Source organism: Felis catus, chromosome D4 (assembly GCF_018350175.1).
Source record: "Felis catus isolate Fca126 chromosome D4, F.catus_Fca126_mat1.0, whole genome shotgun sequence".
NCBI lineage: Eukaryota > Metazoa > Chordata > Mammalia > Carnivora > Felidae > Felis > Felis catus.
Window position 1 is genome coordinate 11577838 of NC_058380.1, and position 21008 is coordinate 11598845.

The following is a 21008-nucleotide window of genomic DNA, read 5'->3' on the forward strand; positions in this document are numbered from 1 at the left end:
TCTTTCTCTTTGTATGCCTGTGTGCTTCTTGCCTCTTTAATATGGAAAGCCATTTTTTTGTGTGTCTTCTAAAACCACAGGTTCCTATGCCAAAAAAAAAAAAAAAAAAAAGGCAGGGGGGTGGGGAGTCAAATGCAAAAGAGCCGTTGCACCAGACTTGCTGTTTATTAATGTTTCCTGAGCCCGGTACTGACAGGACGAAGTCAAACATGTCTCTTCATCAGGAATGAGACCCTGGAGATTGGCTTCTTTATTTTTTATTTTTGGAAGATTTGTTGTTTTAAGGAAGGCCAGTGAAGAGGTCCTGAAGCCAGCTTCCTCCCCTCCACCCCCTTGGGTCTTGACCCTGACTCAGACTGTGGAACTTCTTTAAACGATACACAACACTCATCTCCAGAAAGGCTTTGCTCAGGCTGGTGTGGGAGCCTTTAAATGCCTCGCTGTGAGGGAACCTGAGTCCCTTGCATGATCTCCCTTGACCATGACCACGACCTTTGTGATCTGGAGTCAGCCCCTGGCTCCCCGAGCAGAGCTGCCTTGGGGAGCCCAGGCGCATTTCCAGACTGGTGGGTCTCGAGGTGTAGCAGTCGCAGGCCGCTTGGCAAAATGGACGAAAGCTGTGAACCGTCTCCCCAGAAAAATGCCCATCCGCTCCCCAGTTCCTGCGACCCCTGGAGCCCATCACAACCCACCCGCCTCCCCGAAGGCTGAGTCCCCGTGCCAGAGCCAGGCACGGTCCTCTCCCTCTCTCTGTGTCATCAGGTCCTCCTCGGAAGGGCCAGCCCTTCCCAGGCAGACACGAGAAGCCTCCTGACCTCGTGCTGACCTCTCGCTTCCTGCCCATTCCACTTCTTTCAGTTTTTGGCTTACCCCCTTGTCCCCAGGATTCCATTTCCCTTGCCTGAGCACCGGCCAGAAGACCCCTGCGTGGTTCGTGGACCCAGCACGGCCTGGGCCTGTTGTGCCCTGCTCCCCACAGTCTCCTTCCCCGATTCCCGGCTTCCCCAGTCTGAGCTCGGGCCCTCGTCGGTAAGCCTGCCCCCCTGGGATGGCCCATCCCTGGCTGGCCCCTCCGCACAGCACCTTAGCCTCGGAGCTCTTCCAGAAAAACCGAGTGGACTTCATCTGTCCGTACGGTTGAGACAAAGATTCTTCCCCAAAGGGCAGGGGATCCCCATCCTGGGTCCTCCCCAGTCTCCATGTTGCTGTTCCTTACTGGCGGTGTCTGGGGAACATGGACATGTGAATAATCCCCTTTCTGGAAGCATTTCCTCTCCCTGGGCCTCACTCTGTGCCTGTTGTGACAGCCCTCAGCACCCGTAAGTGAGCTTGACCCGGGATCTGAGTCGTGATAGCAGAGTACCATCAGGACACCGTAGGTCACTTGCTGTCGAAAACAGGAAGTAGGATTTATTCAAACCATCCCCATGCGATGTAAGCCAAGAGGCAATTCTTTCTCTGGACTCAGTAAGTCACCATGTCCCGTCCAGTCTGCCTTCTAAGTCTTGGATCTTGCCCCCCCCCCTTTTCTGCACAGCCGTGACCTTTTTTGAGACCCCGACGGCTCATTGCTGGGAGTTTTGCAGTAGCCTCCTTACTCCTTTTCAAGATCTCTCTCTTCCACCACATCCAAGTGCTGCTGCCACAGTGATTCACAGGACCACCTGCCTGTGCACCAAAGCCCACTCTTCCTAGCTTGGGCCATTCCCATCCTTCCCCCTCTGGCCCCGGCCACCTTCTCCGGATGCTTCTCCTTCTGAGCCTTCTCTCACCTCCATGCAGAGCCCCTTCCTTCCGCAGCCTTTCCCACCTCCTGGACACGTTCTGTGAAGGTTCTGGCCTTTTCCTGCGTGCCTCTCTCTGCTGGGCTCTCCCTCCCCGCTTTCCTTCACCTTTCTCCCTCACCTGCCCCCTCAGGACCGCCGCCCTCACTTGCTCTGAGACCACCATGCTGTGGCTCCCCAGGCACCCCGGATTCACATCTTTTGTGGCGTTTAATGCACTGTTTTATTTATTCACATGCAGGTCCGTGAGCTTGAGAATCACACCTTCATCTGTCTTTGTAGCTCCATTGCCCGGCGCTTAGTAAATGTTTACTGAGATACGTATTTGAACAAAGGAATAAGCACAGTAAACTACGTGATGACAGAGAGACACATTTAGGTTACATCTCCCAAGAAAAAGCGGCCTTCGGTGACTTCTGTGTGTCTCGCTGAGTTTTGAGTGCTGCTTGTGGAGGAGGAAATCTCCACTTTCACTGACGTGGCCGCCCTGTGGTCACGGAGATTGTAATGTGATAAAGCACATGATCTCCATTTCGAATCCCAGTCAAGGTACCGAGTGTCCCTGTATGAAGCCCTTTGTATAATAAAAGTGTATTTCTCTTTGAATTGTTTTTTCATAGGAACAATATTGGAGAAGTCATTAGACTTTAATACTGGCCCCTGTCTCCTTTAGGTGTATACCTGATCTGCCCAGCTAGACTGTCACTGTCTCAAAGGCCACAGCTTTTGAGAAATCATTCCTTATATTTCTCTGCAGGTGCATTACCTGGCTTATTGTATACACTCAGCACCTATTGCAAGATAATGTAAAAAACCCTTTTGAATCGAAGTTTATGTGTTCATTTTGGAAGAATAATTAGGAACTATTTTTATCTTCATTTTTAATTTACTATAATTATTTCTTCTCTGGCATAGCCTCTCTATGAAAAATCTAAAGAGTCCCATATCGTTTAATTAACTTGATAAATTATTACATCCTACAGTATTTATCGATAACTCTGGGGAAATGACATTGTTGCCAAGTATGTTAGTGAGAACTTGGGTTTATAATCCAAATATTTCTGATTCCTTCAAGTGGGAGTCCTATCAGGCACAGTCTTGGTCATTAATGACCCAAATGACTTACTTTACATTTATTGTCATTTTTTGTTGAGCGGCAGAGTTATTGATTTTTAGATAGTGTGGCACCAATTTTCTGTTTTCACACAAATGGCTGTCACCATAAATATTAATAGGTTTTCAGAATTTAACGAAGCCAGTCTTAAGAATACTGAGACTTCTTGATGTGCAGAGTGGGATCCATCTAACTATGTGTGGGTCTAAATTTGCAAATCAGGTTCTTTTCAGCTATGGGCACGTTTGCCCTGGGTTACCAAGTAGCTTATTTTCTATACTACTTAGTTTCGCATTATGGCTAGTGCTTACCCCCCAGCTGTAATTTTGTTCAGCATTAAGATTTTACACTTCGGGTACACAGGTTTTTTTCTTTCTTTTTTGTATCAGTCACCTTCCCAGTTATCATTAAAGAGGAAAAAATGCTGGGACACCTGGGTGGCTTGAGTCAGTGGAGCGTCTGACTTCAGTTCAGGTCATGATCTCCCAGTCCGTGAGTTCGACCCCCGCGTCGGGCTCTGTGCCGACAGCTCAGAGCCTGGAGCCTGCTTCAGTCTCGGTGTCTCCCTCTCTTTCTGCCTCTCCCCTGCTCATATTCTGTGTCTGTCTCTCAAAAGTAAATAAACATTAAAAAATATTTTCAGTAAAAAATTTTGTTTCAAGTAAAAAAGGAAAAAATGCTTATTCCTCATATATATAAGAAGAACTATATAAGAAGGAATATATGTATATATACATATACATGTACGTATATGTGTATATATATGTGTATACATATATATATATACACACACACACATATACATATGGTCTTATATAAAGACCTTATTTTTGTTAGGTACAGGAATATCACCAACTCCACATCTCTGTACCATTTCTTGAAAGATTACTTGCCCAAAAAAAGGCATAAATAAAGTCACCGTCTTTCAAATTATGTTTTACAAACACTCTAATCCCATGATGTATTGGATTTGCTCCATTGTTTTAGATTATAAGTTTTGCTCTGTATGCTATTATTGTTTTGATAGCATTGCAATATAAACACAAGGCAAAGTCAACGTTGGTGAACAAATAAATAAAACCAACTCCTAGAATCAAAGATTGTTTGAGCTGGAAAGAATCATAAACGTCCCTGGGAAATAGTAGAAGAGTGCCTTCCACGCTCTGGTGTCAGAGAAAAAAATTTTGGACCTAGATGTCTGTGCCTGGCCAAGCCAGATTTCCTTGTGAGAATAAAGACATTATCACGTTCTCAGGGACTTAAAAAAGGTTTCTACTTATAAACCCTCTTTTACAGAAATTTTTACTTTGAGATAATTGTACATTCACAAGTAGTTGGAAAAAATAACACAGAGAGATCGCGTATACTCCCCACCCGGTTTCCCCAGTGGTAACGTCTTGTATGACCTTAGTGTAACATCAAAACCAGGAAGTTGACATTGGTTCTGTCCACTGACCTTCTTCAGATGTTACTAGTTTCATATGCACTCTTGCGTGTATCTGTAGGTGGGCATATGTGTATGTGGTTTTATGTAATTCTGTGCATATATAGATTGACTTAACGGCCACAGTTAAGTACGGAAAGGTTCCTTCACAGAGATCCCTCCTGCTACCCTTTTAGATATAACTGGAGCCACCGCCCTCCCCCAACCCCTCCCAACCCCTTGCAACCGCCAATCTGTTTTCTCTCTCCATAATTTTGTTCTTTCAAGAATGCCACGTAAGTGAAGTCATCCAGGATGTAACTTCCGAGATTGGCTTTTCTCACTCCGCATATCCATCCAAGTTACTGTGTATATCGATAGTTGCCCCTTTTCACTGCTGAGTGATGTTTCATGGTGCGGATATACCGCCGTTTAACCATTCACCTGCTGAAGAAGCTGGGGTTTTTCTCTAGTGTTTGATTATTGCAAAAAAAAGAAACAAAAAACAAACAACAAAAAAAACAGACACCGTGAACATTCGCTTGCAGGTTTTTACATAAGCGTTATTCATTTCTCCGGCAGAAGTGCCCCGTGCATCTGCTGTGTCACGTGGTAAGCACGGGTTCACTTTTGTAAGGAACTGCCATGCTCTTTCCCAGAGAGCCTCTACCCTTTTACATCCCCACCAGCAGCGTGTGATCTCATTTCTTTTCATCCTCTCCTGCGTTCGCTGTCTTCCGTATTTTTTTATGTTAGCTATTCTGGTAGGTGTGTGTTTAAGTCTCTCGTTTAAGAATTGCTTGAGTATATGCTCCGGCAAAACAAAAGATAAACCCAATGAGGCCGTTCGGAGATGCGGGGAACAGTGGCAAAAAAGGAAGCTGAAAAACTTACGGTTAAGTTGAGTGGTTGATCAGTAGGGTTTCCTATGAAGGGGAGCCTGAGGCACAGGACTTGGCCACGTGTGTTTCTAGTGATAAGCCTTTCTCTGAGACTTTGAATGCTCACAGGACTTCATCTAGATCTATGCGCTAGCCATGGGTATTTCTCAATTATTCTGTAATTGCTTCGGTATGTGTTTAATGTTTGCCCGCTAAAATCTGCCCTTTAGGAGAACAGGAGCTGTATGACTTCGTTTTGTTAACCTTAAACCACTTAACAAAACAGCACTTGGCCCCATGTTGGTCTTTTGGGAAAGCCTTAGAGATAACAGTTTCTTGAGGGTGGTGCCTGATGTCCCAATTTAAGACAATACCACACCTGCTCATCAGCCCCGGAAAGGGTTGATGTCTGCTCAGGCTTTTGCTGGTGGCCCCAGGTCCGCCACGATGCAGGTGGATGATGGCATGGAGCTTCTGTTGGCAGCGGGAGAAGGGGGGAAATGGTCAGTACGAGAGAGTTCTGGGGAAGCCACAGAAGTCATTGCATTGTATTGCTTTTCTTCTCTAGCTGTTCTTGACTTTCTGCCAACTTGGGGGTACCTCACCTTGAGCCAGACAAATAATTCTCAATACTTGGCAAAACCAGCTGCTCCAGTTTTTGGTGGAGGCAGGGTCCCATCTTAGATGCAACGTGCAGATACTGAAGTAGCTGAGCCTTTAGAACACATCATCCATAATACATAATCCGAAAACACATGCACGGGATACGGTACTTGACATCCTATCTCCTGGATTTCAAGCCATTTTCAAGGCTCATTGCGTCCGCAGGTTGGACCAGTTGACATTGATTGTGGACTTGCTTCGTATTAATTATAGGTGGGTTCTCGTCGAGCCTCCCCATGGCCCTGTGGCATAAGTGAGTGCCATGATTCCCTTTCTGATACGGAGAAATGGAGATGCGGGACAGGTGACACCTCCCGGGTCCCCAGAGCTCACATGCTGGGTCCCAGCTCACACACAGGCATCTCTGACTCCAGACCCAGGACCTCTTACCAGTGTGCTCTCCATAAGGAGCCTCTAGGTACCAAAGGGGAACATCTGCTAAAATGAAAACCGTAAGTCCCACCACGGGTTTGAAGAGGGTGGGCTTCAAGTGCACGGTGACAGTTTTCCCGCTCCGACGCAGAGCTGGTGGGAAAGGTGCTGTAGAGAAAAGACGCTACGAACGCAGAGAACTCGGTTTGGACAGGGCAGTGGGTTAACGTGCGACCTTCTTCACCAAAGGAGGGAGCGAGGAGAACAGTGACCGAAGAACACAAAATAAAATCAGGAACCCAAACATTTAATTTTAAAAGTTTAATGGAAAGTGGAATCAAGCCCGTTAACACCTCCCAACTGTTACCGACATGCCTGTGCGTCAAATCCGATTGACTGCAGAGTAGGACTTCTTTCTGAGAAACGTGACAGTTACAGCGAAGTAGATGGTTTGACAAAGATTGTTTTTCGCCTCCTGTGGGGAGGGAGACGAGGCTTTCGATGTGCTGTTGGGTCCTGCGTGAGCAGCTTTCAAGAATGCTCCTCGACTGCCAGCAGAAATGGCATGATTTTCAAGCCAGTGTTTGTTTTTACCCTCCCTTCAAACCAAATGGAGCCTTGTAAAAATTTCTACAGAAGAAAAATGGGAGGCTGAAAGCATCTTCCTCGCCCCTACGTAAACTCCTTTTCCTTTGCCTGAAAGATCACCTAAAACGAGAGAATTTAAGTCTCCCCGACATACGGCGGTGGTGGTTCTGTGCCTAACCAGCTTTCGTTTTAAGTAACTTGTCACGCAGAAATAGAAATATATAACAGTTCAACTTAACAGAAGCAGAAGTCCTTGGGCTTATGAAATGGAATGCTGCCATGTCTAATATATTAGGGTTTTCTGCTCGGGTGTGCAAAGAACCTGCCTGTCTTTGATTTTCTAGTTGACCGTAAATGTAGAGGTAAGGTCAAGGTAGGTTCCCGGATGGAAGGACTCACAAAATATCCGAGGGGAGGAAGGAGAGTGAAGGAAATGTCCCCACTGGGAATCCTGGGAAGCCCGAGGAGAGCCACAGCCGGAAGGGGAAGTGACCTCAGGGGGACATGACCGTAGCAACTCTGCCTTTGAAGATGGGTCTGGAAAGCCTTTGAGGTTGGCCAGTGTGGATCCGGTTGTGGATTCCAGCGCGAGTCAGTCACATGGATGACCGTGTGAAGTAGAGCAGGACTGTCAACGCTCAAACCAAAGGAGACAAAGGACAGCAAACCCTAGTGGCTTCTAAAATGGTGCTGAGAAGCTCCATAGCTTAGGAAAAACTTCTGGAATTTGGTGATGGACGGAGTTGCAGAGACTGAAGCAGCGTTTGAGAGTTTCCAAGGTCTGGGAAAATGTTACAAAGTTTAGAAAATGGCTCAGAACTATCTCGTGGCACGTTACCCAGCTGGTTGTGCACCCATCACACGTGATCGTGTCTTCCGCCCGGAAACCTTCACCTCCAGCAAGTAGAAACACTTCCAAAGGGGGAAATCGGTTTGATTTCGGCGGGACTTTATTCTATTCGTTTGACAGCCGTGCTGAGTCCCCCCGCACTGCTGCAGGAACCCGGGGCCCGCGTGACGGCCTTGTGAAAGGCAAGGTACTTCCTGGGCCACGTCCTAGTTCCAGCGCTTTCCAAGAAGACAAGCACATGCTGGCTTCTGAGAGGCTTTGGCTCACGTAAATAGCTGCTCATCCCCGTCAGCGGCAGTCAACACTTTCCATCTGGCCCCCTCCCCTGCAAGTGAATGTTCCTTTGATGTCACCAGTGTTCTTCCTTCAAAGACATTTTTTAATGTAGTGCTTTGATCAGGCGAGTAGAACTCTCTCCTCACTTTCATCCCTTGAAGTTCTGCCCTCCTGCCTGGCGAGGAATTTCTGCCTCCCCCACAAGCGTGAGGTGGCCAAGAACAATCTGTTATTTCTGAGTTTATGGATTATATTTCAACTTTTTATTCCAGACGGACATACCTGTGCCCTTTCCTACATGTCTGCTTCAAAAAACCCGTTTCCAAAGGGGGTGCGTTTGCCCCTGGACACGTCGGTTGCCCATAGCTCTTGAGGATGCAGGGAAGTTAAACCCTGATGGTTACCTTAAATACCGGTGCCCAAACCTGAATGTGAGCCTGCTTGGAGTCTGTGTCTCGCTGACTTCCTCCCTTCGTTTCTCCACACGAAGACCTCGTGTGTAAACTTTGCCCGTTTGTCCACGTCCGGCCGGCTCCAGCCGTTTCCAAAACCAAACGTGCTGGGTGCCAGCACTCTGCTCCCCCAAGTTCTCGTTCTCATACACCTGCTAATCTGGCTTCAGACAATGACGTGCATCCTCAGGAGGTAGAGATTAGACATCCGCTGATGGTCCTCTCTCAGAAACAGCTCCCCACCTTCTTTCTAGATTATTTGCAATTTCAGGGGGAAAAAAAAGGCCACAGCCTCATCTTCACAGAACAACGAAAGCGGTGATCCCAGGTTGCAGATTTCCTTCTCTACGCTCAGATGTGCAGGAGAGAGTCAAGTTCGTTTGTTTGTTTCTTTGTTTCCGCTACACTTGCTCACTAGAACCCACCTCCACAAACGTAAGCTTGCACATTTAATGTTTCCGTCTCTTCTCGTTTGGTCACCTCCGCAGTTTATTCTCCTTGTTCGGAGTTGAGCTCTCTCTCTCTCCGGGCAGGTGTAAGCCATCCCTCTTTCATTCCTCCATTTTTTTAGGGAAACACCATTGGAGTTTCTATCACTTGGTGATACATGGAGTCAAGAACATTGCCTCAAGCTCTTTAACTTTCTCTATTTTGTTTTTCTCTCTTAAATCATCACACTCGTGTTCCGTGGAATGTGGCATTGAGTCGCCCTCTTAGACGTTCTTCAGTTGTGACCGTGCACATGCAACTATTTTAAAAACTAAATTGTAATACCTCAAGACCCCAGAGACTTTCTGTTACTTGCAGGGTTTTCTGTCCCTTCTCCAAACTCGCCCTCTAAGCATGCATTGGGTGTTCTTTTCAGCTGTGAGTTGCTCACCGCCAATGGTGACTTTCCCAAACCCAAGACTCCTCCTGCCCCGTGGAACCTTTTGTGATCTCGGAGCAGGGATTGGCTTGATTCCCCTGGTTTCAGACCACACGGGCATCTCATTTGACAAATCCTGTGTCACCTCCCTACTGAATTAATCCCATGGCATTCAGCAAATAGTTCTGAATTCTTGCTCTGCATAAGGCTCTGTGTGAAGTCTGTGGGTACAAAAAATAAAAAATGAATAGACTATGGTCCTTACCTTTAAGGAGCATAGAGTTTACAGTTTAAATGCAAACCATCAAGTGCTTATTTATGGCAGACATGTACTCCCATTTTTCTTTCCTCTCCTTGTCCATTAGAGTGAGCAGAGAGAGGGAAGGCGGGGGGTACTTTTTCCCCTTTACCCGGAGAAGAGGAAGACTGTAGTAGCTCATGATGAGGATCCGGGAATCTCACCTCATTCATTGAAGTAGATGTGGAAACGTGTGGCAAGTGTGGTTTGTGAGTCTCCTTGAGCAGCTGGCCCAATGCCCAGAAGATAGATAATCAGAAGGGCTTGGCAGTTTTAATACATTAGGGGTTTTTTCCATTTTTTATTTTTTTGTATTTTATTTTATTTTTAAATATGAACTTTATTGTCACATTGGTTTCCATACCACACCCAGTGCTCATCCCAACAGGTGCCCTCCTCAATGCCCATCACCCCCCCTCCCTTTAAACCCCCCTCCCACCCCCCATCAACCCTCAGTTTGTTCTCAGTTTTTAAGAGTCTCTTATGCGTTGGCTCTCTCCCTCTCTAACCTCTTTTTTTTTTCCTTCCCCTCCCCCATGGGTTCCTGTTAAGTGTCTCAGGATCCACATAAGAGTGAACACATATGGTATCTGTCTTTCTCTGGATGACTTATTTCACTGAGCATCACACTCTCCAGTTTCATCCACGTGGCTACAAAAGGCCATATTTCATTCTTTCTCATTGCCACGTAGTATTCCATTGTGTATATAAACCACAATTTCTAAATGTGTTTACAAAATAATTTGTTAAGGCATCTTTAGTTGTGGAAACAAAGTATCTATGAAGAAAAAAACCCAAATTCACCCAAAATCGAAGTTGGTATATAGATATGACTGTATATATGGTCATATATAATCTTTTAAAATGGTACATGGCGGGGCGCCTGGGGGGCTCAGTCGGTTGAGTGTCCGACTTCGGCTCAGGTCACGATCTCCCGGTCCGCGAGTTCGAGCCCCGCTTCGGGCTCTGGGCTGATGGCTCAGAGCCTGGAGCCTGCTTCCGATTCTGTCTCTCCCTCTCTCTCTGCCCCTCCCCCGTTCATGCTGTGTCTCTCTCTGTCTCAAAAATAAATAAACGTTGAAAAAAAATTTAAAAAAAATGGTCCATGGCTATCTCTGATGCCTATAAAATACACTTTGAGTATCGCAAGCGTTTCACGTGAGCACAGAAAACAGTGGTACGTGTTAATCAAGCACAGCCCAGAGGCCTAAATCACTGCATTAGACACAGCGCAAAACGCATCATTGCCGTAAGCACGCTGAGGATTGAATATTTATTTCAGTCTGGTTTCCCCGCCAAAATTGAAGAGCTCGTCACAGCCTATTTTTTCTTTTTATTGTATTAGCAAAGCGCACTCCGAGCCTTGTTGAGGAAATTAAATTAAATTTAAAAGGCAGTATGCAGCTTTAACTGACTTGCACATACAGGTAATTCAGAAGCCGTACTCCAAGGGACCTACTTTGCATGGAACGACAGATCCTTGGGTTCATTGTTCCCTAAACCAGGGCGTCCAGGAATGTCTCCTTTCGTAAAAGCTACAGGAGACTACCTTCAGTTGTCTTACGTTGTTGAAATTCACACGAGTGTTTCTGCCAGTCACGTGTTCTTTATTCGAGTGCGAGACTATAGGCCAGGGGGGGAACATTACCCGGGGCCTTTGATACACCTTCCCGTCAGCTCCACATTTTGTTGACTTGGTTATTCTTTAGACCTTCTGTCAGTGAGTGAGCAGGTGAGGTGAGGAGCAAACATAGCAAGTTTCCCGCTGTTAGGATCCCAGATAATTAATTTTCATCTTTGTGCCCTCTCTACCTGCCACCAGCCGAGATAGTAGTAAGCGAAGTCCACATGGAATATAAGTGCATTTCACTTAGGGCTGCCCCGGGTGGCTCAGTTGCTGAAGCGCCCAAAACTTCGGCTCAGGTCATGATCTCACGGTTCGTGGGTTCAAGCCCCACATCAGGATTCTCTCTCTCCCTCTTTCTCTGCCCCTCCCCGACTTGTGCGTGCTCTCTTTCTCTGTGTGTCTCAAAAACAAATAAAAAATAAAATTCATTTCACCTAAGCACCTCAGTAAATTAAACTTCCCTTTTGAAAAATTCAAATATACACAAAAAGGGACAGAACGCATGAAGAACCACTATGTTCCCTGTACCCAGCTTCAGGAATTTTCAACTCCTGGCCAATCTTGTTTCATCTCACTGCCTCCTGCCCCCACCCCTCCCAGAATTTGAAGCATGTTCTGGGTATCCCATTATTTGACTCAAACATTAAGAATCCCTAAAAACTAAAGACTCCTTTCTAAAAAAAAAAAAAATATATATATATATATATAATTCCATTATCGTACCTTTACAAAATTAGTTAATTCTTACTTGTCAGTGTTCAAATTTCTTTTCTTTTTTTTAAAGTTGGCTCTGCGCCCAGGGTGGAGCCCAACACTGGACTTGAACTCATGACCCTGAGACCAAGACCTGAGCTGAGATCAAGAGCCAGACGCTTAACCAGCTGAGTCACCCAGGCCCCACTGAAACCTCTAATGGTTTCAGAAACAGTTGGGTTAGTTTGGATTAGGATTTAAACATGGTCTACTTGTGGGGCGCCTGGGCGGCTCAGTCAGTTAAGCATCCGACTTCGGCTCAAGTCACGATCTCGCGGTTCGTGAGTTCGAGCCGCACATTGAGCTCTGTGCTGACAGCCTGGAGCCTGGTTCGGATTCTGTGTATCCCGCTCTCTTTGCCTCTCCCTCACTCGCATTCTGACACTTTCTCTCCAAAATAAATAAAACATGAAATAAATAAATAAATAAGGTCTACTTGTTAAGTAGCAGCCCCCCTGCCCCAACCCCCTCACTTGTGTTTATAAATACCTCTGGCGTCCGTAGGTTTGAAAACACCGTGGTCTTTATTCTTCTGACAACACAGAGCGTGTAATCACAGTAAATACTTTTAGTACTGAGGATTTTTCACAAGCATTATCATCTTGAAATGCAATATCAAATTCTTATGTCGGAGTTATAAGATGTAGTACTGTAGATTCTTAGTGAATATTTTGGTTTTCTGTTGCTGGCTCACGTGGATAGCACTATAAAAAGTACACATTTCTGCTATGATCAGGGTGCACATCAGGGACCACAAAGCAAAAGAAGCCCTTGGTGGGCGGAACAGTCTGGTACGTATGATAGGAAAAATACAGATACGATCAAGCGTGATTCCATAGAGGGCCACTGACAGTGTGCTTCATTTTTCAGAGGGGAGATGTGTTCTCGATGTTTTATGGAGATCGTGAGTATAATTTTCAGGAAGAAAAGAGATAGGCTTTGAAGAACCAGGAAGATTTGAAAAGATAGTAAGGACCTTCCAGAAGACACAGCATTAGCAGTGCTATCAGGGGTTACATCTTTAGGGCACATTTATGGGTAGTTAAGGGATTTCAGCTTGACCAGCCTGGAAGATATGTCAGTAAAGATCTTAAGTATGGGATAGGCAGTTGTTGGCTGGGGCCACCGTCACAAGGACCTTCGGTCACAAGGACCTGAGTGATGGTGAGAGACTGAAGGTTTTTGACCTGGTCAAGTGAGGGGGGTGGTCGGGAATACATGGGAAGGTGGAGGGAAGAGAAGTTGAAATCAAAGCATTAGCACAAAGGAATGTTCCAATTAGAAGCTGCAGGACTAGGCAGCTTAAAGAAGGAGTCAGGGAGTCTGAAACCCACATGAGAATGATTTCGAATAAAAAAAAGTAGGGGAAAGAACTGCTTTGGGGGAAAAATAAGCCTTTACGGTTACAGCAAGGCAGTTGCATAGAAGTTTCCGGATGTCCAGAAGCCCAATGCAAATACGCAGGGCTGAGCTCAGGAGTGAGTTTGGCCTAAAGAAAAGATCTTAGGAATTGTCTGTAGAGAGGTGATAGCTGGACGTGACCCCCTAAACGATGCTCACGTTTTTTCCACTTCTCCCTCGAACTCCCCTGCTGCCGTCTGCGTTCAGGTATCCTCTCTTAAAAAAAAAAAAAAAAAAAAGTTTTTTTTTATTTGATTGGAGCTGATGTTACATTCGTTTCAGGTGTGGCACGTAGTGACTGGACAAGTGTAAACATTAGGCCGTGCTCGCAAGTACAGCCGCCATCTGTCACCATCCAAGCTATCACCCTACCGTCAACTCTGTTCCCCGTGCTGTGCCTTTTGTGACTGGTTCATCCCACGGCTGGAAGCCTGTGTCTGCCCCACCCCCCCTTCCCCCATTTTGCCCTTCCCCCATTTTGCCCTTCCCCCTACCCCTTCTCTCTGGCAATCATGAGTTCCCTTTTGTTTCTTCTTTATTTTTTTTAATTTCACATATGAAATAAATCATGTCGTATCTTTCTGTCACTTGTTTCACTTTGCGGAATACCCGTCAGGTCCGTCTCTGTTATCACAAATGGCACTATCTCATCCTTTCTATGGCTGCATAATATTTCATCGTGCATATACGCATATGCATCTTATCCTAAATTCGTCTTTCAGTGGACAGTTAGGTTGCTTCCGTACCTTGACTATTGTAAATAACGCTGCACTAAACATAGGGGTGCAGATACCTTTTTGAATGAGTGTTTTCATTGTCTTTTGGTAAATACCCAGTAGGGGCACTATTGGATCATGTGGCATTTCTATTTTTTTAATGTTTTTACTTATTTTTGAGAGCAAGAGAGAAAGATCGGGGAGGGGCAGAGGGAGAGGGAGACAGAGGATCTGAAGTGGGCTCTGTGCTGAGAGCAGAGAGCCCCACGCGGGGCTCAAAAGTCGTGAACCGTGAGATCCTGACCTGAGCCAAAGGCAGATGTTTAACCGACTGGGCCACCCAGGTGCCCCTCTATTTTTAATTTTTTGAGGAACTTCCATACTTTTTTCCATTGTGACTACACCAGTTTGCCTTTCCACAAGCAATGCGCGCAGGTTCCCTTTTCTCCGCATCCTCACCAATACGTGTTATTTCTTGTCTTTATTCTTTAAGTTTATTTATTTTGAGAGATCGGAGGAGGCCCAGAGAGAGAGGGAGAGAAAAAAAATCCCAAGCAAGCCCAGCACCATCAGCACAGAGCCGGACATGGGGCTTGAACCCACAAACCATGAGATCGTGACCCGAGCCAAAACCAACAGTCAGATGCTTAACCTACAGAGCCACTCAGGCACCCCTCTTGTCTTTTTTATTATAGCCATTCTGATAGGCGTAAGGCAGTATTTCATTATGGTTTTGATTTGTATTTCCCTGATGATTACTGATGTTGAGCATCTTTTTATGTGTCTCTTGGCCATCTGTATGGCGTCTTTGGAGAAATGGTCTATTCAGGTCCTCTGGCCATTTTTTAGTTGGAGTTTTAGTTTTTCGTCTTGAGTTGTGTAAGTTCATATATTTCGAATATTAACTCCTTATTGGATATGTCATTTGCAGATACCTTCTCGAATTCAGTAGGTTGCCTTCTTGTTTTGTTGATGGTTTCCTTTGCTTTGCAAAAGCTTTTTATTTTGATATAGTTCCAGTAGTTGAATCTTGCTTTTGTTTCCTTGCCTGAGGAGAGACACGTAGAAAAATGTTGCTGTGGCTGATGTCAGAGAAATTACTTACTACCTGTGCTCTCTTTAGGATTTTTGTGGTTTCCAGTCTCACATTTAGGTCTTTAATCTGTTTTGAGTTTATTTTTGCATATGGTATGAGAAAGCAGTCCAGTCTTATTTTTTTGCACGTAGCTGTCCAGTTTTCCCAGCGCCTTTTATTGAAGAGACTGTCTTTCTCCCCAGTTGCAAGTTCTTGCTTCCTTTGTCATAGATGAATTGACCGCGTAGGCGTGGGTTTGCTTCTGGGCTGTCTATTTTGTTCTATTGATCTGTTTTTGTGCCAGTACCATTCTGTTTTGATGGCGACACTTTTGTAGTAGTATCTTAAAATCTGGGAGTGTGCTGCCTCCAGCTTTGTTCTTCTTTGTTCAGGATTGCTTCAGCTAGTCAGGTCACAAACTAATTGCTGTGGAGCCTGAGTATCGTCTCTTATCCAAGCTATTGAAACCCTTTAGTCAACAACAGGCACCCTTTATGTGGGGTATCTCTACGGTTTCCTGACTGTTTTCTTCCAGGCCTTATTCCAACCTGTAATTGGGGTTTGTGTGATTTTGAGGATGGTATTGTTGTCTGTTTTACTTAGCTCTGAAGTCCTGGCAACTTCTTCGTGCCTGGGACAACACTAGACACTCACTTCTAGTCGAGTCTGGAGCCCATGAATGTCGCCGCTGAGAAGCAGAGAAGAAGAATGCTGAGAGAATTTCAGTGAACATCTTTGGATCATTGTCCTGCGGATGATCCAGAGGAAGTCGGGACTTGGGATCATGATCCAAGGGAAAGACAGACGGGAAGGCAAAGAACAAGAGCGGAGGGCACGTAGAGATTCCGGGGGGGCGTGGTCAGCCCGGATGATTGCGGGGGGGGGGGGGGGGGGGGGGAGGGGAAGAACGGTAACAGCTAACAGTTATCGGGCACCCTTTGTATGCCAGTTGCTGTCCTAAGAATCGACATGGATTAACTCAGTCTTCGCAGTAACTCCGTGAGGCTGGAGTTCCCATGATCTCTCTCTTGCAGATGAGGAAACGGGGCCCAGCACAGTCCATACTTTGCCCCGGGGGCGAACGAGTAGGGAAGCCATGGGTCGACCAAGCCCACCTGCCCCCAGAGCACAGAGTCTTAACCACCGTGCAGCTGCTGTCGCTCCTCGTAGCAAGGGGACAGAACACAGTGCATGGCAGGGGAGGGGGGGGAGTGGGGCACAGCAGGTGGAATAGAAAGAGGAGGACCAGGCAGTCTTTGTCACATGTGGCCACGAGGAGAGGACAGAAGTGCCTGTCATTCTGCGTTAGGACGTTTCCCACACCATGTCACCAGGCCTCCAGAAACCACATGTGAATTAAGAGCAGTCCCCACCTGTCACCAGCCGTGAGAACACGGAGAAGGTGCTTTCTTCAGGAACAGATAGTTTTGCTCCCGTCCTCAGGATGCTGCTTTGACCTTGACTTTTTTTACTATCTTCCAGTATTATTATTGCCTTAAAACAGTCCTTGGGAAAGAAGGGGGAAGCCAATCTGACTTTGGCAATAAAAGCGTTAACGATACTCCGTCTTGATTTCGCTTTTACACGCGTCTGTGAAATCAGTCCTGCTTTCTTCTTTTTACAAGTGGGGAAGTAAAGTCTCGCCAAAGCTAGACAGAAAAGCACCTGTGTTTGCATTGCAGCCTGAGTTTTGCACAGCAACCGCACGGGCACAGGATCCCCCAGCGACAGCCAGGTCAGGCAAACATTCTGGAAAAAAAAAAAAAAATGCGCCTGAGTGACAGACTTGACTGATGGGTGTCTGTCCTGTTGCAGAATGTTGCACACTCTCAAAGCCCACACATGCAAAGATTTTGGCAGATATATTTGATTCCTTTAATTAAGGAAGCAGGAGGATATGCATAACAACGACTTTGTTCCTAATTGATGTGGGTCTGCAATGCACGTGACTAAAATCTGTTCCCAGGATTTTTCATTACGGAAGTTTTTGAATTTGACTTAAAATACATGCCTGCGTATTTATCTTTTCCTTCCTTAACATTTTTTTTTTATATAAGTGGTGACTTTAACCCGTAATCTAACTATCATGGCCAACTTCCCACACATGGGAATAGAACTTACCTTTTTTAAGCCTTTCACTCTGAAAGCGGGAGCCTGGCCTCCTCAAGACAGTTCAGGGTCCTTCAGGGACTGCCAACAATCCAGTTTAGGAGTACAGGGGAAAACGATTCACATTTAAAAATTTACGTGTAGGGGCGCCTGAGTGGCTCAGTCGGTTGAGCGTCCGACTTCGGCTCAGGTCATGATCTCACGGTTCGTGGGTTCGAGCCCCGAGTCAGGCTCTGTGCTGACAGCTCGGAGCCTGGAGCCTGCTTCGGATTCTGTGTCTCCCTCTCTCTGCCCCTCCCCTACTCACGCTGTGTCTCTGTCTCTCAGTAATGAATCAACGTTAAAAAGAATTTTTTTAATTAAAATTTACATGTAGCTTTTTCTTAGTTCTCCCTTGAGGCTTGTTTTTGTTTGTTTTTTTTTTAAGTAAACCAGATAGATACTTGGCCACTTACAGCATCAGGGGTTCAAATTGGACCCCAGCTTGACTTTGTGTCACTTAGAAAGTGCACGTGTCCTCTTTGGCCTGTCCTGAGGCAAGAGAAGTGACTGGAAGTACAAACCAAACTGTATAGGTTGTACGTGGCATTGAAAATATAAGAAAAAATGTCTCATAAGGAAAGCTTTTGAACAGGCACAGCTAATTTGTGGATGCTCTGCAGGGACAAAGAAAGAAAGATGATGGCGTCACGATTACCTTCCCATTTTCCCGCCTCTCAGTTTACCTCTCTGGATGCCCACCAGGAACATTCACACCGTTGTCTCGCGGTCTGATGAGCACTTGCTTTTGAAGCCAGTTTGCCGCCCTGAGGGGACCTTTACCAGTGGGTAGTTCGGGGGCTGTGCCGGGCATGAGGCTGTGATTTTTTGCCCGCCGAAATCAGGACTCTTCCCCCCGACGGATCGTGTGGTCATCGCTTTATACTCATTGACCAGAATTGCCGTTCTGTCGGCTGATCTTTTCCTCGTCGACCTTCAACCCAGAACTTTTGACAAGGCCCACAAGGGCGCTGGTGAGCAGGCTGAGCGCACAGTTGTATTTTCGGTGGTTTTCTGTGCATTTTTATTTTCAGAAGTGTAAGGTTAAGGGCGTTTACTTCCAAGATGACGTCTGTCATCTCTGACACTAGTGTGAGCAATGAATCACTATGACTTGAAATCAGGATGACGATCGCAGGCAGTTAATTCGGCATTTTCTTTGTACCCGGAACGTTCCTAGGCTCTCTCTCTGCATGTCCGTGTTGAATTTTTACAAAGCACCCCATACAGTATATAACATTATTGTCACCACTTTATAGAGGAGGAAGCAGGCAGAGGGGGGTGATGTAAGCTGCCTAGGCCACACTCTTTACCTTTTATGTCCTTCCCCCGGACGCGTGCACGCTGACAAATGTCAGTGGGAAGACTGGTGGCGATTGCCGTGCAAGTGCACGTGGGTGGGCACTGTTCCCCAGCCATCCTTGCGGTGTGGCTGAGAATTGCAAAGCCCGAGGACCTTGTGCCCTTGTTGCTGTCTGAAGAAAGCATCCAGTATCTGTCAGGGTTTCTCTTCAAGGGGCTGGGTCCTTGGCAACCGTGATGCAGAACTGTCTTGTTTGCTTACGTGGCTCCGTGCCACCGTGTGGGGGCGTAAGGCACCGATAAACCTCCGTGGGGAACCGACCAGTGAGTCTGAGGCTCACACGTTGGGTCAGTGGTGAGGAACTTTTCCTGCCACCCTTTCCGCCTCCTCCAATCTTGGCCTCCATTTCTTCTTAGGGTAGGGAGGCTCGGTCCACACTGCTGGCAGGCCACTCTCTGATCTCGTGGGTTATAAAGTTCCATGGCCGAAACCTCTAAAATAGTAAGATTTTCCTCTCAGCTCTTGCCTGCCTCCTTTCTTTTTTATTTATTTATTTTTAATTTTTGTTTTAAGTGTTCATCTATTTTTGAGACAGAGGGAGACAGGGCGCAAGTGGGAGAGGGACAGAGGGAGAGGGAGACACAGAATCCGGAGCAGGCTCCAGGCTCTGAGCTGTCAGCACCGAGCCTGATGGCGGGGCTCGAACCCACGAACCGTGAGATGACCTGAGCCAAAGTCAGACGCTTAACCGACCGAGCCACCCAGGCACCCCCTTGCCTGCCTCCTTTCTTAATTTAGTAAACCATAAGATGAACAATTGATACTCTGAGTAATCGATGCTCATGTACAGCCCCTTTCATTCTTCCTCATTGATGGCAAAGATGTACGAGACCCAGGGATAACCGTATTTCTGGAAGGCCTCCTGTGCCGTAGTTCACAAATCCCGTGACAGATGATATTCATGAAGTGGCAGCCACAGGTGTTTGAATCCTCGGGCTCGACCCCTGTTCCCTGTATCATAAATGTCTGATCAAAAAGCTGCTGGGCCGAGGGGGAATGAGAAGCCTTAGAAATGCTGCATATTCTGTCTCTGGTTAAACAATGACTATAGACTCTGATCCTCAGAGGCGGTTCCTAACTAGGGTACAGTGACAGATTAGCATGTCGTTCTGCCATGCAGGCTTGGCTTAATTTCTGGGCTTTTTTGATTTCCTAAACAGCTTTGTGTGAGAAACGCCAGGCATTTGAAACCCTGCTGTACAGGAGATTCATGTACAGACCACAAGGAGAAGAACTTTATCATGGAGGAAAATGCCCCATTTTCATGCACTCCTGAATACTTTTCCTCCACTAAGGAAGCATCCTGAGTGTCAGAGCCCCACCTACGCTGGGAAGCCGTGTTGACTGCTTCTCCCCTTGACCTTACCTCCCGCCATTTTCCTGTCAGAACATCTCTACCTCCTTTGTCTGGAGGCGTCTGCTACTTTCATTTTTATTTATTTTTAATTTTTTTTAATGTTTATTTCTTTATTTTGAGAGTGAAAGGGAGAGAGAGAATCCCAAGCAGGCTCCATGCTGTCAGCACAGAGTCTGATGCGGGGCTCAATCCCACAAACATGAGATCAAGACCTGGGCCAGATCAAGAGTCTGACGCTTAACCAACTAAGCCACCCAGGTGCTTTTGAGATCCTAATTTTTAAAAACACTTGTACAGGGGGCGCATCTGGGTGGCTCAGTCACCCAGATGCGTCCAACTTCGGCTCAGGTCATGACCTCGCGGTCCGTGGGTTCGAGCCCCGCGTCAGGCTCTGTGCTGACAGCTCGGAGCCTGGAGCCTGCTTCGGATTTTATGTGGGTGTCTCTCTCTCTCTCTCTCTCTCTGCTCCTCCCCCACTCGTGCTCGCTCGCTCTCTCTTCTCTCTCAAAAATCAATAAACACGTTTTAAAAAGTTTAAAAACAGTTGTACAGGGAACCGAATGGCAGCTCTGAAAGACACGCTTTCCAAAGGAGACCACCGAACTCCAGCAAGGTCAAGATTGGGAGAACAGAATCCAAACAAAAACACATTCCGGCTGAGTCTTTTTTAAATTTTTTTTTTCAACGTTTATTTATTTTTGGGACAGAGAGAGACAGAGCATGAACGGGGGAGGGGCAGAGAGAGAGAGGGAGACACAGAATCGGAAACAGGCTCCAGGCTCTGAGCCATCAGCCCAGAGCCCGACGCGGGGCTCCAACTCACGGACCGCGAGATCGTGACCTGGCTGAAGTCGGACGCTTAACCGACTGTGCCCCCCAGGCGCCCCCCGGCTGAGTCTTCACGCTGAGGAGGTTGCAGGATTCTAGAAACCAGTAGCTGTTGGTGTCTGTGCTCCTCGTGCTGAAGAGTGTGGCTGCTGGAGTTGCCTGCCCGGGTTT

The 21008-nt window shown here is 46.6% G+C and overlaps 1 protein-coding gene across 10 annotated transcripts in view; it reads left to right on the forward strand.

Moving 5' to 3' along the window:
- Positions 1-21008, forward strand: part of PIP5K1B (phosphatidylinositol-4-phosphate 5-kinase type 1 beta) — a 317417-nt gene that overhangs the window by 201495 nt on the left and 94914 nt on the right. The window lies entirely within an intron of this gene.